Source organism: Cydia amplana, chromosome Z (assembly GCF_948474715.1).
Source record: "Cydia amplana chromosome Z, ilCydAmpl1.1, whole genome shotgun sequence".
Classification (NCBI taxonomy): Eukaryota; Metazoa; Arthropoda; class Insecta; order Lepidoptera; family Tortricidae; genus Cydia; species Cydia amplana.
The window spans coordinates 14,185,882-14,203,510 of record NC_086096.1 but is presented as its reverse complement, the minus strand read 5'-3'; the positions used below and the strand labels follow the sequence as shown (position 1 = coordinate 14,203,510).

Here is a 17,629-nt window from a genome sequence, read left to right as displayed (position 1 = left end):
ATGTGTGTGTGCATAGGTGCTAGCATTCGTTAAAAATTTAATACTTTGTAACTACCTGTGAGTTCCTGTAATTGGCTTCCTGTTTTTAATCTTGTTGTCTATTGTAAGTTTATAGCTGTTGGTTCTCCTTAACATAAATAAATAAAAAAGTAAAACCAGACACCCTATATGCGCTCTCCAGATGTCTGGTGTTCATCCTGGAGGTTAATAAAAAAGCGAAGGCTCGTGTGGGTGGGACGGGCGGCCAGCTGAGCCTCGCTTGCCTCGCGGGCAACCAGCTGCTTGTCTATATTTCATCGCTAAATCGGTACCTACTCAATGCGAGTTGGAGTCTTTACATAAACCCCCGATATTGGACTAAAGTGCAGGTGCTCAGACAGAACCGGCTTTATCTGAAATACCTATATCAGATACTAGTATCAGAATTGCATTGAGAATCTTCTTCTTTTGTCGATATGTAAACGTCTATTTTCTAGATACATATGTTACAACTACTCAAAATATTGTGATAACAAAATGTAGTAGAATGGCTTATATTTGTCAAGCACGTTTCGTAAAACTGCAGTTTAGTTTATTTTGAAATAAATAATAAATTTACTACAAATAGAATCAAAATGATTTGAACAAGCGTTGGTGGCCTAGCGGTAAGAGCGTGCGACTTGCAATCCGGAGGTCGCGGGTTCGAACCCCGGCTCGTACCAATGAGTTTTCGGAACTTATGTACGAAATATCATTTGATATTTACGAGTCGCTTTTCGGTAAAGGAAAGTCATCGTGAAGAAACCGGACTAATCCCAATACGGGCCTAGTTTACCTTCTGGGTTGGAAGGTCAGATGGCAGTCGCTTTCGTAGAAACTAGTGCCCACGCCAATTACTGGGATTAGTTGCCAAGCGGACCCCAGGCTCTCATGAGCCGTGGCAAAATGCCGAGACAACGCGAGGAAGAAGAAAATCAATCTTGTATCACATACAAACTATCATCCCCTTTTCAACCCCCTTCGGGGATACATTTTTCCATAACCGTTTCTTATTTCTTGTACACGTCATAAATGTAACCTGATGTGCTTTCCACTTTCTAGCTTTTGTTGTTTAGGCTGTGCGTTGATTTAGTTATAGCAAGTTATAGTATTTTTCAAACAGCATGGGTACGGTGACACATGCGTTGATTCGAGATTATATACAGTTGAAAAGTAGGAAATGGTTACAATTTTAAGTACATATATAAATTTAAGGCACCTTTGTCCTCGCCTGTGCCTGTGGAATTTTCGTTTTGTTTGACGTTGTAAGTGGGGCGGACAACAATAGCACCTTATAAGCCTCCCTAGAGATTTGTGTTATGGCTTGTATGGAAAGGTCTGTGCTGGTGATAATATATAGCGGGTAATTTCAAATTTTTGCACATTAGGTAGACATTTTTTGAATTCTCAGTTTTTTTCCGAGATACGCCTATATTTGTACATTTTATAATAGGTACAATTAGTGTACCTATGTTTATACATGTGGTACAACCAATCCATACTTTAAATACTCTGGTAACACCAAAGGACGAGCTGGCTGCAGGAGGGGAAAGCTTTATTTTTAACTTAAGCGTGACAACTTTTCTGACCAAATACGTCTATGTAGTATGTAGTAAGAGCCAGCTTATTTGCAGTTATGCATTGTTATTGTTGACCTATGAAATAAATTAGATTTGATCATAACAAACAACTGTATTTTTCACTTAAGTATTGACGTTAGCAAAATTGTAAAATGTGTGTTTACAACGTTGCGGGAGACCCGCGGAGCGGAGCCGCGGTGCAAAAAGCACCAGGACAAAGACTTCGCATTGTTCTCCAGGCTTCATCTTTGATCGATAAATTACGTGAAGTGAACAAAGAAAACCCGAAGCATCCAACCTCTGTATCTATATTACAAAGTGATGGAGTACAAAGGAAATTCAAGATAATGCATCTCCTCAATGACAAATTTCGGTTTGCAAAAGGTGGAATAGCATATACTAGTACAGCTTCAATCATGTCCTTGCGGGTTTATGAGTAAAATACCTGGGAGACCGAGCTTTACTCGGAAAGCATATTACTTATTATACATCTCAAAAATGCACGTTTTCCCATAGATAAAACCTAGCTAGATCGATTTTTCACCCCCATATCGCAAATTTCATCGAAATCATTATCTAGAGCCGTTTCCGAGATCGCCGAAATATACAGGTTGCTTCCTGTAACAGGAGCAATAAATTAAACTAAAGGCTGTACTCCAGGCAGTTGTCCCACCAAGAGCGAGTAAGCGATTAGCTATCGGCGATTTTCTCGCCCAAGAAACGAACAAAAGATAGGGATCCTGTGTTAGTAAAAGAGATACATATATTTATAGTTCATCGCTGGCTGTTCACACTGCCGGCGAGCACACTCGCTCTACTAGTTTGTCGCCAAGATAAGAGCGATGAGATAAAACTAGTGGCTCTGTGAGCTGTAGACCTCGCGAGCAGAGCTTAAAACTGAATAAATGTATGGCAAAAATATTTATTAAAATATAGGTATAGTACATGTAATATACAAAAAATTAAAAACTACATAAAGCTACAAACAAAAATTTAACGAATACGCTTAACCCGCGCTTGATAAATAAAAAGTACGAAATTTTTCATAAAAAAAAAATAAAAAAAAAAACAACTATACGAAATTTAAGTATAAAAAAAATACAAAAAGTTATGTAGCAGTATACAATTACTGGGGATGGAACCAGGGACCTGCCGATGCAAACAAAAAAAGCGAACGTTTGCAAAATACGCCATTATAGTTCTTACTAAAGCTGACGAAATTTAGCTACTCATTCTCAAGTAAAAACTAAATATCTAAATACCGCCAACACCAGCGTCACCAGCGATACAAATTTTCTGAATTTTTGGCCATTTAATCTATAAACATATCTCAAAAAGAAAAAAACTCTTATGATACCGATACGACTATTTGTTCAGGCGGGAGCTATCACGACTCCGCCATTTTGAAAAATTTCCAAAAACCGGATCGACAAAAAATTTTTATTTAGTCATAGAATTCGGTCACAAAATTTCACGAAAATCGGTTAAGAATTGCGACCTGTAGAGGAGAACATCCGGACATACAAAAGCAAAATGCCCGAGTCAAAACGTAGACCTTCGCTACGCTTCGGTCAACTAGCTCAGCGGTACTCGCTCGGCGATGCTCGCTTGGTAGTTGAACTCAAGCTGCGAGACCAATCTGCGACGTCTGCGTGTTCGGCTGCACTGTCCGAGCGAGTGAAGCGAGTAATAGCCCGTCGCACTCGAACACTCGCCTATAGCCGAGCGACAAAACTATTGAAGCTAACGCTAGCTTCTCGCCGCTCGCCCACTCGTTTCAAGTTTATCGTTCTACTCACTTATAGCTCATCGCTTGCGGTGGGACAACTGCCTAAAGGTACTTACATACTTACATTCTACGACTCTTCTCTTTCCGCACAGACTAAAGATGTTTGTTAACTCGATCAAAACCGCTGCCTGACAGAAAGTAGCGATTCAAGTTCAATTTAGCAGGACGAGTTTACCTAGCGATTAATTTTGAAAAATAAGAATGATTATATAAAGGGCCATTTTTTTATTTTTTGGTCGATTTCTTAAATTCATGGGTTTGAAGAGCTCCTCATTCTAAATATTTTTAAAGGCCTTTCTTAGAACTAGGTAGCTACTTTAATATAAAAAAAGAAATAAAATAAATTAAAATTATTACTGATTAAAAATTTACTCTATTAAAACCATTTGAAAGCCTATCTATATTATTCATAAGTGGAGACGAGATTCTAAAATTTTAATGTCCTATTGTCGTATTAATCGTAGGTATGTGTAAAGTTTTTAGATCATATCATAAAATGAATAGATTACAGAAAATGAGCCACTAATCAAAATTTGAAGGGCGGAAAGTGGCCAGGCCAAGGCAATAAGATAGCATTCAATTAACTTTCATGGCAATTAGTGATTCTATTATAGTCCGCCATTTATACGATCCGCCAATACCCGAGGTCTTCGCCAACTTAATGAACGTTTCCAAATCTTGACGGATTTTATTCTTTTATTATGTATTATTTATATTTATATCCCTTTCCCCGAGTTATGTTTGAACATTAAAAATAAATATTAAGAGTAGAATACCCGAATATTTATCGCGGTTAAATATGCGTCACGAGGTTACGAATGAAGTTTGATATCCTACATTCCGGCGGATTTTCATTCAGCCGCATTCAATCCGGCTAATCGTCGAACCGCCGCATTTCAAAACGCCCCTGTTTTGTAAAACGGCTAGCCGTAATGTAATACGGCGGATTATACAATCTGACTACGACATATAGATTACTCTAGTAGGTTTATATGTATTTGGTACAAACGATATACAGCGAGGGAAAATATGGACCCAACACCAGTGGCGTAGCTAGAGGATATGGCGCCCGGGGCAGGCACCAAATTTGCGCCCCCCCCCCCCCAACGAAATGAACTAACGAAAGGGTTACTTTTTACTTATTAAAGTTTACTTTTGATTTAGACAAATAAGTGTTTTTTAGTCCATCGGTGGCTAACAAGCTTACGACTCACCTGATCGTAAGCGGTCACCGCATCCTATGGACGTCTACACTCCAGGGGCGTTACATGCGCGTTGCCAACCATTTTTAAACTTATACCTACACTTCTTTTTTGGAGATCTCCTTAGACTTGAAGATTCAATATCGCTTGTAAGTTTGGGATCGTAGACTATTCATAGCGTGCCTTTGGACTGATTTGAAGGGACCAAGGTGGCATCTAGGTGCTCATTATATGGGATCTGTCCATGGTCGTACGCAGCATTTTTTGCAGCAGGTGGGGCAGAAGTAGGGGAGGCTGGGGACGTTGTAACAGGGTACGGTTGAAACAGAGATTCTTAGCTTATGGTCAGAGACCAGGGTGGGATAACTGCTCCACCTTGCCCCACCGTGGGTACACCTATGAATCTGTCTGCCCCAGAGTAAAGTATCGCCTCCCTTTATTGAGCACGCCGAGTTTTTTTGATACGAGCGCAGCCTACCCAGCAAGGTGGCTACGAAATTATTAGACGTCCCTGATGGAGATGTCAACACCGAGGCTCCCAATAAAGTCAAAGTCAAAGTCAAAATATACTTTATTCATGTAGGCCTAGCAACAAGCACTTATGAATCGTAACATACTTATAAATTATCTTAAGCTAATTATCAGAGCAATTTATTGATGTTATTATTCCATAAGAATATTGGATTATTATACAAATCAAATTAAACACAAATTAAATTAAATTAAATTACTCCCTGACATGGGAAGGGTTGTGCCTTGAAAGATGAGGTTTTCTTAGCGGTAAACGCGCAAAATTGAGCCTTGGATCCCACACCGATACTCTGGATAGAATGCTCTCAATACTTGACACAGGTTTTTCACGGCATTCTAGTATCACAGAACGAGCGATGTTAGCACGGCATGTGTTATAAGTACAGGTTGGTCCAAACCTTGCCGTCCAAAAATTTTTTTTTAGATTCCTCACGCTGTGGGCTATCGGAATATGTATGTTAGCCGACTTTTCGTAGTTTTTGAATTATGATTTTTATTCTTATTACTTTTAACTTTTGTTGAGAAATTCCGGGGTAAGCTATTATTTATTAAAAAAAACTATTGAACTTTTTTGAATATTTCTTTTTGTAACATAATCCTTCACAAACGGCGCAGTTGCTAAAAAAAATCAGCCTCCTCACTTGGCTGTGTTTGAAAAAAAGACAAACTTTTACGTTCAAGCTTAGATGTTGCCCTTACCTAAATAAATAAAAAATACAAGCGATTTCAAGGACTTTTGGTTATTTTAGAAACTGCTAGACCCTACGTTTTTTAAAAGGTCAAAAAAGTGATACTTAATAGTCATAATTTGTCAGAGTCGCCGGTCAAAGGATCTGAGGTGGAAAGCTTCCAAATTAGTAATTCATTACAAAAATCCTCTTTTCTTATTTCTACTATTATTTTATGGGGTCACTTCCCCATCGCTATTTCATTAGAAGGCATAAAAGCAACGCAAAGCTTCACCCCGGAATTTCTTAACAAAAGTTAAAAGTTAAACTCGAAAACTACGAAAAATCGGCTAACATACATGGGGTAAATTCTGATGACCAACGACGAGGATTCTAAAAAAATGTTTTGGATGTCAAGGTTTGGACCACCCTGTATACAGGGTGGCTAAAAAATAACTGCATTTCCGTTGCCAGGGAGGTTTTGGAATTATACTGAGCAATTTTTACTATGAGACCAACCCCTAAGTCGCGAAAAAATTTTTTTCTGTTTCCTACTTTTTGGCTGGTCCATTTTCTATGGGAGGTCTTTTGCCCATTTTGGCGCCCCCCCTTGGACGGCGCCCGGGGCACGTGCCCCCCCCAGCACCCCCCTAGTTACGCCACTGCCAACACCATCATGTTACTTTTCGCGCCGTAGGGCTCATTTAGAAGGTGCGAGAACTCGCATGCGAGTTTCATTAGATTGCGTCATTTGAGAGGACGACTGAATTGATGTCACCTTAATAGTCCGCAATGTAACTAAAATCGAATACGAGTTCGCGCGCCGTAAATATAGCTGGTCAACCAAATCTTGTCAGTAAAAAAAGGCGCGAAATTCAATTTTCTACGGGACGCTATCCCTTCGCGCCTACATTTTTCAAATTTGCCGCCCATTTCTACTGTCAAGATCTGATTGACCAAGTATATGTATAAACATGTACCTACTTGTGAATTAGTTCTCAAAAGAGGTTCAAACGATTTTAAAGAAATAACGGTGAAACTTCTACCTATTTATTTTGTTTTTACTTGGAGCTTGCTTTTCGCATAGATGTTGAATGAACTGACTTACAATTATATTTAAAACTTTAAGTGTGTATGTTTAAAAAATGTATCAGTTGCATAATCAACTTTCAGGGCAGGCCACGTAGGTACATATGGAAGTAACACGGGGTGAAAATAACAAATGCCTTTCTGAATGAATTATGTCGGTTGAACTGATGACTACCACCAATATGCGTAATTTTGTTAATCTGCTAGTCAAGGAATAATATTCCTGGCAAAATATGGCCAGATAAGGGCATGTTATCAACGTCGTACCTACATTTTATGATCATCGTCTGTTAGTTCGACAGTTAAGAGTCGCGCCCGCGACCACGTCGCGTCGCGGCAGTGACGACTTCTCCTTAATAACCAGAGATACCTTAAATAAAGCTCGCCAGAGAATACTTGAAAAACTTTGCTTCTTTATTAAAAATGTTTTGCGTCTTTATAGCCAGTTACGGTAACACAAAAAAGAAGGACCAGTTTTAGTAGTTATATTGCATGTATATATCTGTATGTATTCATGTACGAGTTTGCTTGTTATCCAATAGACTTTAGTCCACTGTAGAGTTAAATCTTCTGTTTTTATTATCTGGATGACATAGGCAAAATGTATATTTGCCTTCCAAATATGAATAAGTTATTTATGAGATAAATCCACTCTCAGGTCACAGTTTCTTGGTATATAATATAGTACCTACTGGTAGGAACACTAGGAACAGTTTATAGTATTACAGTCGCAATGGTAAGCGGTAGCGATCAGGTCATAATTTGAGCGGATTTCAAATAGGTCCTACTCCTACATAACTGTACCTACCATTTAGATTTTTTCGGCACGTTTGTGGTGTTTGATTAAATTAGTAAATCTTGGTCGTCCAAATAATTGGATAATAATTGTAGTCTGTTTCGTTCTACGAGAAGCGAAATTCTTTCACGTCCGTTTTTAAAACAAATTTTAATAAACTACCATCATACTCGTACTCGTAAACCTATGTAGGTACGAGAGAAACAGTAATGGTCTCTATAGAATACCAAAAACTCTTTTACTTATTAGTACTATTTTCGATAGGTATATGTAATGCTCCAATCGTAATTTATCTGTCGCAGGCATTTTGTAAGAATCCGCCGTTTACAAACGGCGTCGTCATTTTGTTATCTGAAGCCTAATAAAAATGATTGGCGTAAAAAAGTGCATGCGCTAACTTAGGTTAGTTCTTTAAGAAGTTTAGAAAATTAGTCAAAACTGACGATATTGTCACTAACTGTACATTTTTTCTAAAATCTGTAAATGCCACATATCATACTTTAAAAAGTTATAGGGACGGTCTCCTAAGGCCATTTTTACGTACCAGCACGGGAACTGTAGGTAATTATATTATAAAATCTCTTCTAAACGAATTCTGATAACTCGTAAATATTTCTGAACCTAAACGAAAAGCACAGCGCTCGCTTAATACCATCATTTGATGGGTTTGTATTTTTAAGATTGATTCATCTCATAAACGGATTGAAATGTTGAGCGTGTATTCCATCTAAATTACGCGTGTGACCCGGTTTATAAATATAGCAAGATATACCTACGTATATATTTTATTTTTATGATAGTTTTCGATGGAAAGGGTATTGCTCCTATAGAAGGGCCATTCATTGGCGACCTTGTTTGGTTAGATTTCCCCTTCGCGCCCGTGTTCGATTATAATTTGGGCCGGTGGGGAGGCCGTGGTGTGGGGCCTATTTAACACGCGCGCAGGAAGCGCCCGGCTCGACCCTTCAAAATACCTAATCATAAATTTGCCGGTGTAGCTACGACAAATGTTACAACATTACATAATAATTAACACGATCATAACATAACAATAACAAGGAGAGATAAATCGCTTATATGTAGGTACGTAGATATTCGTTTCGATAAAAACCCACTACAAACACAATAACAACACAAGTTGAAGTCGCACCACTGTGAACGATCAAGCGCGTAGACAATAAACATTGTAATTATCACAGTTCGTTTTCCGTATCACGTTTACTTACATTACGTAGATACTTACTTTTTTTTTTATTGTATTGTATTGTTGTTGTGTTTTGTTGTTGTGTTTGTGTGTAAAGTTGTAATTGTTGTTTAATTGTATTGTTGTTGTTGTTGTGTAGTTGTATTGTATTGTATTGTGTGTTGTGTATTGTAATGTTGTATGTGTTGTACACAATAAGTATGAAATAAAATTACGTCATGTCAATTGGCAAAGGCACATCTTATACCTTTAAACGAGCAATTCTTGTATATTTATTTATACCTATGTAATATATGTATACATTACAGGAATCTCGGAAACGGCTCTAACGATTTCGATTTTGCTATATGGGGGTTTTCGGGGGCGAAAAATCGATCTAGCTTGGTCTTATCTCTAGGGAAACGCGCATTTTCGAGTTTTTATATGTTTTCCTCCCAGATATTGAACCCTAATAATAATATTATGCATTTTTAGGGTTCCGTAGCCAAATGGCAAAAAACGGAACCCTTATAGATTCGTCATGTCTGTCTGTCTGTCTGTCTGTCTGTCTGTCCGTCTGTCCGTCTGTCCGTCTGTCCGTCTGTCTGTCCGTCCGTATGTCACAGCCACTTTTCTCCGAAACTATAAGAACTATACTGTTGAAACTTGGTAAGTAGATGTATTCTGTGAACCGCATTAAGATTTTCACACAAAAATAGAAAAAAAACAATACATTTTTGGGGTTCCCCATACTTCGAACTGAAACTCAAAATTTTTTTTTTCATCAAACCCATACGTGTGGGGTATCTATGGATAGGTCTTCAAAAATGATATTGAGGTTTCTAATATAATTTTTTTCTAAACTGAATAGTTTGCGCGAGAGACACTTCCAAAGTGGTAAAATGTGTGTCCCCCCCCCTGTAACTTCTAAAATAAGAGAATGATAAAACTAAAAAAAATATATGATGTACATTACCATGTAAACTTCCACCGAAAATTGGTTTGAACGAAATCTAGTAAGTAGTTTTTTTTTATACGTCATAAATCGCCTAAATACGGAACCCTTCATGGGCGAGTCCGACTCGCACTTGGCCGCTTTTTTAAACTTAGTAAGTAATTAAATATACATATTAAAAAACGCGTCACTCACTTATTTTAAGTCGGTACGAAACGGACTGTACGGAGTGAAACATGTCGAGCGTGTTCGACTTAAAATACGTGAGTGACCCGTTTTTAATATATTTAATATGTCTGTTTCTCACGGAACTTTTATTATTAAAAAGAGTGAGTAATTATGTACTTTTGCGTGCTTTTAGTTTATCACGCTATAAGTGAAACGCAGCGAAAACATATTTGTTTTGAACGGTTGGTCGTCCGACGGCGACGTCCCGTACGAGAGGGAGTTCCGCGGGTCTGCAGAGGGCACTGGGGTCACTTACTTCGTAGTGACCTAATAATAGTTTACGTCTCAATTTATCTTCACATTTACATATTTATCACGGTAAATTGGACCCTAAAAATATATGGGAAAGAAAAAAATAAAGACTTAAAAGTTTCTAAATTTAAGGTTTTTTTTTACTTCCAAAATGAAAATAAAAATAAAATGGTAACATTCGATTCCAACTATAACTATAACATCAATAGCAATTTTCTTGTTTTTCATAGTCGTGATCACGTCGTCATTCGTGATAACTGATCACGAAACCGTCTATGGAAAACGATTGTGTAACGATTGTCAGACTTAGACTGTTATTTCTGAATTTTGTAAGGTCAATGCCGCTAAATCCGTTATCTAGGGACAATTCCGTACATGAGCGTACAAAATTGATAATTTCATCGACAAAGCAGCGATTGCCTTTTGTTTTAGAAATCAAAAGCAGATGGGCTTTTTTCCTACGGTTAAAATAATTGGAATAATAGGTACTTTTATGCAAATAAGGCAAAAGTTGTCTTATTTCGGTGCTTATTGTTAACAAGGCATTTTCAAAAAATAAAGATTGTGATATAAATAAGTAGGGTGATAAACATACAACCGTGCTAGCAAATCTGTAGCAGTTGTACGTCAGGGTTATCACTACTACGAACAAACTAAAGTACTAAAAATATTTTCTCTTTGTTTTCAAACACACCAATATTTTCAAGAAAAAAAAAATCCATATTAATATTTGAAAGAAATACGAAAAAAAACCGTGATTTTATGAACAAAATAACAGATACATTGAAACGCATCTAATATTGACATGGATCTATTAATTTATTTTTTCTACTCCCGTACCTTTATTTGTCATTTAAAAGGTCGTACACACACCTTTAAACCCCTATGTTATAGTTGTCAAGACAAGTCTTTAGTCCATTCCCAAAAAAAGTATTTGTGCATACACGCAGTATCTTTTTGGTACTTTTACGATACTTCGTGTAATCACCACTTAAAAAATATTGTATGAAATACATTATTGCCAACCTAATTTTAATTGTCATCTCTGACAGATGAGTACTAACTAGTAGAAACAATAAAATTGCTTCAGAAGTCAGAAACGCGCATGTGACACCCGTAATATAGCAAGATCCATAGACTAAGAACACCGCTTAGCGTTGCTTGTTAGTCTCCATAGGCTACTGTGGCCAAAATCGAGAAAAAAAACGAGATATTCGAATATTCGACTTTTTCTGACGACGTATTCGAATATTCGAATAATTATTCGAATATTATAAAAAATAAGAAAAGGAACGAGAAATCGGTTTATTATCGTGTTATTCAAAAGCTTTTTTCACATATTGCTAAAACTAAGGATATTTGGCAGAAATCCACTTAATTGACTTGATTTTATCATCCTACTATTTATAAGATGCCCACATTTATAAAAACAAGTAAAACGCCAAAATTAGACGTATTTAATATTTCTAGATAAAACTTATTATAAATGCATCGTTGCGTGAAATAATATAACTTTAACCATCCAAACACCTAGGTATGTAAGATATTTTTTTTAGTAGGTAATTATTTTCCGATTTAAATTAACTTGTAATCACTCAGAGGCCTGTAAAAAGGCCTTTAATTTCATTGTATTTTGAATCTTTATTGACTTTATTTGTTTTAGCAAGTTATTATTCCTAATGGTCGGCTAATTATATAATATTGGAATATTTAATGGAAAAAGTTAGTTGAGTACTGGGTGGATTATTCGTCAGCTAAAGATGCATGGTTAGATTACCAAGTAGGGCAGGTTTGGTGTATGATCAAATTTGAGAATTGTGATAACTGGCAAGGTTTAGACTTCAAAAATTCGCTTAACGTACGCTTGTACTGAATAAACAGAATGACCCTTTAACTTAAAACTTACGCACCGTAAAAATAACATACTTTTTGATTTCGTTTTCTTTTAAATTGAGTTAGGTTTCACTGTATTCACGAAGTCTATCGAGAGGAATACAGTAAAAATATTATTTCCTTCGTATTTGGATACCTACCGTTCTTCATTCACTGTAAATACCCGTAAAACACACCGAAACTGTAACTACAGCGGATGACATAGATTTTTTATAGTAATAAAAAATATTCGAATATTCGAAACCTGAGCGGCCGAATATTCGAATATCAAAACAGGTCGAATATTCGACAAATTCGAATATTCGAATATTCGAATTGCAAGCCCTACTTAAGAGCAAGTACCAGGGCCTCATGAGTTACAAGAAGGTTGCGCTGACCAACCGGCCGTGGGGCGCGGGGCGCGGTGGCCGGGTTTGGTTTGTTTAGCTACATATATGTCCTATATGATTCCACTTGTTTAAAGTATTATTTTTGTTGAATAAAAAATATAAGTGCTTGGTCGTAGAAAAAGTATGGTGTGCAACGTTGTTTAACTGAGTCAAAAAATACTCGTGGTGTCTTTATTAACAATTTTCGGCTTCGCCTCAAATTGTTACTCACGCCACTCGCCTTTTTTGATCCCTCTTAAACAACGGTTGCATAAAATACTATTATTTGACGGTAAATTAAACCGGGTTATACACCTGGGTCATTCCACCGTTTCGGGTGTTACACTTGAACTCATAAAATAAGGTTTTATTCGATAATTGTAAAGGAACTAGGAGGTTATAACTATTGATTCATCTACTACTTTGATAATATTTTCTTTTCCTGAACACACATAATTAAAATATAAGAGCAATAACGAGATAATCACTAAAAAGTAGCTGTTTCGGGTGTTACGCGAATTGGCTTATGGTACCTTCTGACCATCAGTCCAAAAATGCATAATTTAGCGAATTTTCTCATGTAACCTCCAGTTTTATTTATGTCAAGTAATAATAGTTCTTATAGTCTACTGAAACACTGAAGTAACACTTAGTATCACTTTTCAATTAATTTTAATAAAATAAATTAGCTGTTTCGGGTGTTACTAATGGTTCGTTTCGGGTGTTACGAGTACGAAATTAAGACAGATTCATACGAAATTATGGGTTATTTTATTGAAATTATTGTCTTTTTAATAAATTCGATTAAAAACATAAGTAATAAATGCTGAATTATTATAAAATACTTACATTCATCTTAACAATAAAAACTATTTCTCGAAGATATCATAATTATTTTTCTTTCGATGCGAATATTGCGAATATTTCCGAAAATATTCACTTAATCAAAAAATGGTTGATGGTGACATTTATTCATTTTGAAATCTATCCAACGACACCCCACATCACAGGATTAAAGGCGAAAAGATTTTAAAAATATTTTGAAAAAATATATTGTTAAAAAAAATGTTTTGTAATTTTTGTGTTACTACTTTGTCGCCATGATTGATTTATGTATGCATGCCAAATTGCAGCTTTCTAGCACAAACCATCACGGAGAAAACCCGGGGACGGACAGACAGACGATCAACACGTTTCGGGTGTTACACAACTTCAAACTTTAAAACATACGACTAAAGCAGACGCTAAAACAATAATCTGGGGGCACGGTAGTGCCCCCGCCAAGACGAGCAAAGCGAAGCGCAAGGGCACTACCTACCTTTTCTCGAAGCGCTTCGTCGTTTTTTTGCACCCTCTTAACTTGGGTTTGGATTATACCAGATAAACAAAACTCTCGGGATATGATGTCAACAGTGGACTTAGTAAGCATAAAAAATTTCAATTGCATAGCTCTTATACTTTGGATTTTATTAATGTCTAAAAAACCCCGATTTCGTCACTGACTCATTCACTCACTGTTGATCATCAAAACCTCTAGGGTACTTCCTGAAGTCCTAGGAAGGTGAAATTTGGTATGTGAGATAGTATTAGTCCACAAACAACAAAAAAATTCAAAAACTTGAAATTATTAGCCCCTAAGGGGGTGAAAAGGGGGGTGGAATTTTGTATGGGAAATCGATAACCGCGGAACCGATTTAGTTGAAATTTGGTATGTAGATACATAGTTGTTGTTATGGGGAAGGATATAAAATAGTTTCAACCCCAAAATCACCCCGTAAGGGTGAAAAGGGGTGGAAAAAGGGGGTTGAAGTTTGTATGGGGAATCAGTAAAAAAGCAAGTACGTATTTCATGATTTTTAATAGTAAATCACCCGCAACCATTTAAATCAGAAGATTGTCATAAGCAACTTACAAAAAGATGTGAAATCCCACCAAAAACATTTTCATGTAAAATGTTGCCAAGACGAAACCATAATGCTCGCATTGACAAAAAGTTATCAGATATCTTGTAGAGCCAAGCTTCTAACTCTACAGGCCCTACCTTCACAGACTCTACACCTTAGTCAAAATATGTGGCTTGGCCGTTTCATTATTACAAGAACTATTTTATAATAAAAAATAATGAAATGTGAATACATATTTCACCTTACGCCCATGTGACGAAACGGCCAAGCCACATATTTTGACTAAGGTGTCGAGTCTGTGAAGGTAGGGCCTGTACAGTTAGAAGCTTGGCTCTACAAGATATCTGATAACTTTTTGTCAATGCGAGCATTATGGTTTCGTCTTGGCAACATTTTACATGAAAATGTTTTTGGCGGGATTATTTATTACACATTTGAATAGGTTCACATCATAGTCTTACTTTGGCAAAACATGTTTTCATTCTCCGCCTTGATTCGTTTCTGGTGTTACTTTGAGACCACAGTCTATAATACTCTTCTAAAAACCGATTAATCCATGCTTTTTAATATTTTTAAAGACAAATTATAAAATTACGATATTTTACCTCAAATAACTGCGGGATATTTGTATCAGTTTACAGATACTTTCTTTTTAATTAGTCTTGCCAATATCGCTGTATAAAATTACTTTTACGCCTATCATTTAAACGTTGCGATCAAGTACATGGAAAACATGTAAAAAATGATTTTTTCGGGTTTTTTTTTCTGACATGAAGGTTTAGTATGTTTTCTATGTAAATAGGTTAGTGTTGACTTCTTAAACCAATTTTAATTTATGAACCCTTGGTAGCGTTTATTATGGAATGACCCATCTATTATATCGGAAGGGGGTCAATAAGGTTTTCGTTCAATTTTATTAATCTTACAAACAACAAAGTTAAAGCAAAATCGTTAAGTTAAAGCATAATCGCCAACTGACACAAAACTGTCATATGCTACGGTTTTGCTAGCTCCGTTGCGGGGTATGATGATAAAGGTAAGCGCCTCAATCGCCTCATGGACTGGGCGCTGCTACAGGCGGGCGTGGCGTGGCGTGGCGTGGCGTGGGCACTGAGACGTGTTCACGCAAAGAGGTCGCGGGCTCGCCATCAATCGTGCTACAGCCAACATCGGTCTACTTCCCCATCCCTCCTTCGATCTATTGATACCTTCGAGGACTTATGAGGCAGTGAGTAACCAACATTCATACAGGCGGCACTTAACTATTCAATCCAGGAATACCTAGAGCTTCGCTTGGCCATTCGCAACTTAAACAGGTACTAAATGTTTGGAATAATCTACTATCGAATCGTGCCATTTTCTACTAATTCAGTCATTATAACTTAATTTCACTTCAAAATGTCAAATTTCACTTCAAAATATTATAATAGTTCTTTAGGTATGATAAATTAGCAGATTACTGAATAATGTACCAATGGAGCCTTGTTTGAAAATTATTTTTAATTATTTATATTAAGTAAGTAGTACTAGAGCTGCATTTTCTAATGTCCTTAGTGGCAGAGGCTACTAATCGGCCTAAACTTTGCCTTCATAAATGAAGTTCTTCATCCATATTTTGTTTAACAAGTTTACATTGAAATTTGGAAACAAGTAAAATTACTTTCAGTATTTTTTTCCAAGGAGTGAACTAAGTGATTTGAGCTTTATTTATTTCATTGTGGAACAATACCTGGTTTAGTGCATTTCATAAACGAAACTTTTCACCACAAATTATCGTGAAACACTTATAGATAGTGACCGCGTACCTACCACATGTTATGAATTAATATATTCAGGGGTCCGGTTCTTAAAATAAAATGACTCTTGCGGTCCGTTTCTCCTTGAGTTTATTAAAATATTATTATTAAGCAAAAAATATAATAAAATAGGTCGGCGGTCCGGACGCGGACCATGGTCCGCCATTTGGTGACTCCTGCTCTAAACTAGGTAAGAGTATGTTAATAGACCTGACTGCGGCATTTATTCACGTATTGTCCTGAGATTATTTATTAAAAACAAGGTTTACCTACCTTAATCATTTATCACATAGCTTTCTTCGTGAAACCACTTGATTAGCGGCCTTCGCTAATTAATATGGCTTTCGCTACGGCGGACAAATGGCGATCGGTAAGGTAAGGTAGGTAACATTCATCTTCATTCAGATATATAGTATAGGTATACATATACACCGTGCGCTCGAGTAAGCCGACAGATTTTAACCACACACTCCTGAGCTCGTAAGGAGCAAAAATACTTTTAGACAAATTTGGCAAAAATATATATTTGTGTGTGTGTGTGTGTGTTTTCTGCACAACTGCAATAACACGTTATTTCTTTTCACGGTAAAGTAAGTACTTTAAAATAACGAAAAAAAATCGGATATTAAGTAGGTACTTAGGTACTATTATCTACAGTAGCATAAGGCTTTATTATATTATATTGAAAATAAGTAAACTAAGTACAGCTTTATTTCTAACACAACGCTAAAACCAACAAATACCAACCCATAAATTGTTTGCCAAACACAAATACAGAAAATAATGTATACCTATTCTATTTACACATGAAAACATGAAAATGTTTACGCTGTCGCACAGTTGGTTGCAAAATCTATTAGGTTAGCGAATCACTCTAGTGGCGGTGGCCATAATTGGAATCACGGAAAGATTGGGCACGGAGCATGAAATAACTCAACTGAAATACTCATTTAAATTAACAAGGTTTTTGGAATTGCTCTCGATATTCACGGCCTCTGACTATGTGAAAACCCTTATATCACGAAATATTGGGGAAAGTGTACATGATTCGTACACTTTTTACTCTAAAGCTAAGAGTCGGATCAATCTAACCATGCATGACATTTGTAAAATTTCTATGAAAACATAACGTTTATAATGACACGTCTTAACTTTGTTCTGTTTAAGTCTGTGCAAAGTTTGCTTAGACAGACGATGGAGACGGAAATATATTCCTATAATATAAGACTGTTAAGAGTCTAATTCGAACGTACATTTGATATCTATCTAAAAGATGTCATTTAGTTATTTACACAGACAAGACATCCTCTAGACTGAGCATAGTAACGCTACCCCCTCTGCCACAAATATACGGTAGTTTTACTCCATCTTCGAGTC

The 17,629-nt window shown here is 36.6% G+C and overlaps 1 protein-coding gene across 1 annotated transcript in view; it reads right to left on the bottom strand.

Moving 5' to 3' along the window:
- Positions 1-17,629, bottom strand: part of LOC134661194 (uncharacterized) — a 77,768-nt gene that overhangs the window by 30,725 nt on the left and 29,414 nt on the right. The gene's annotated exons all lie outside the window — the stretch shown is intronic.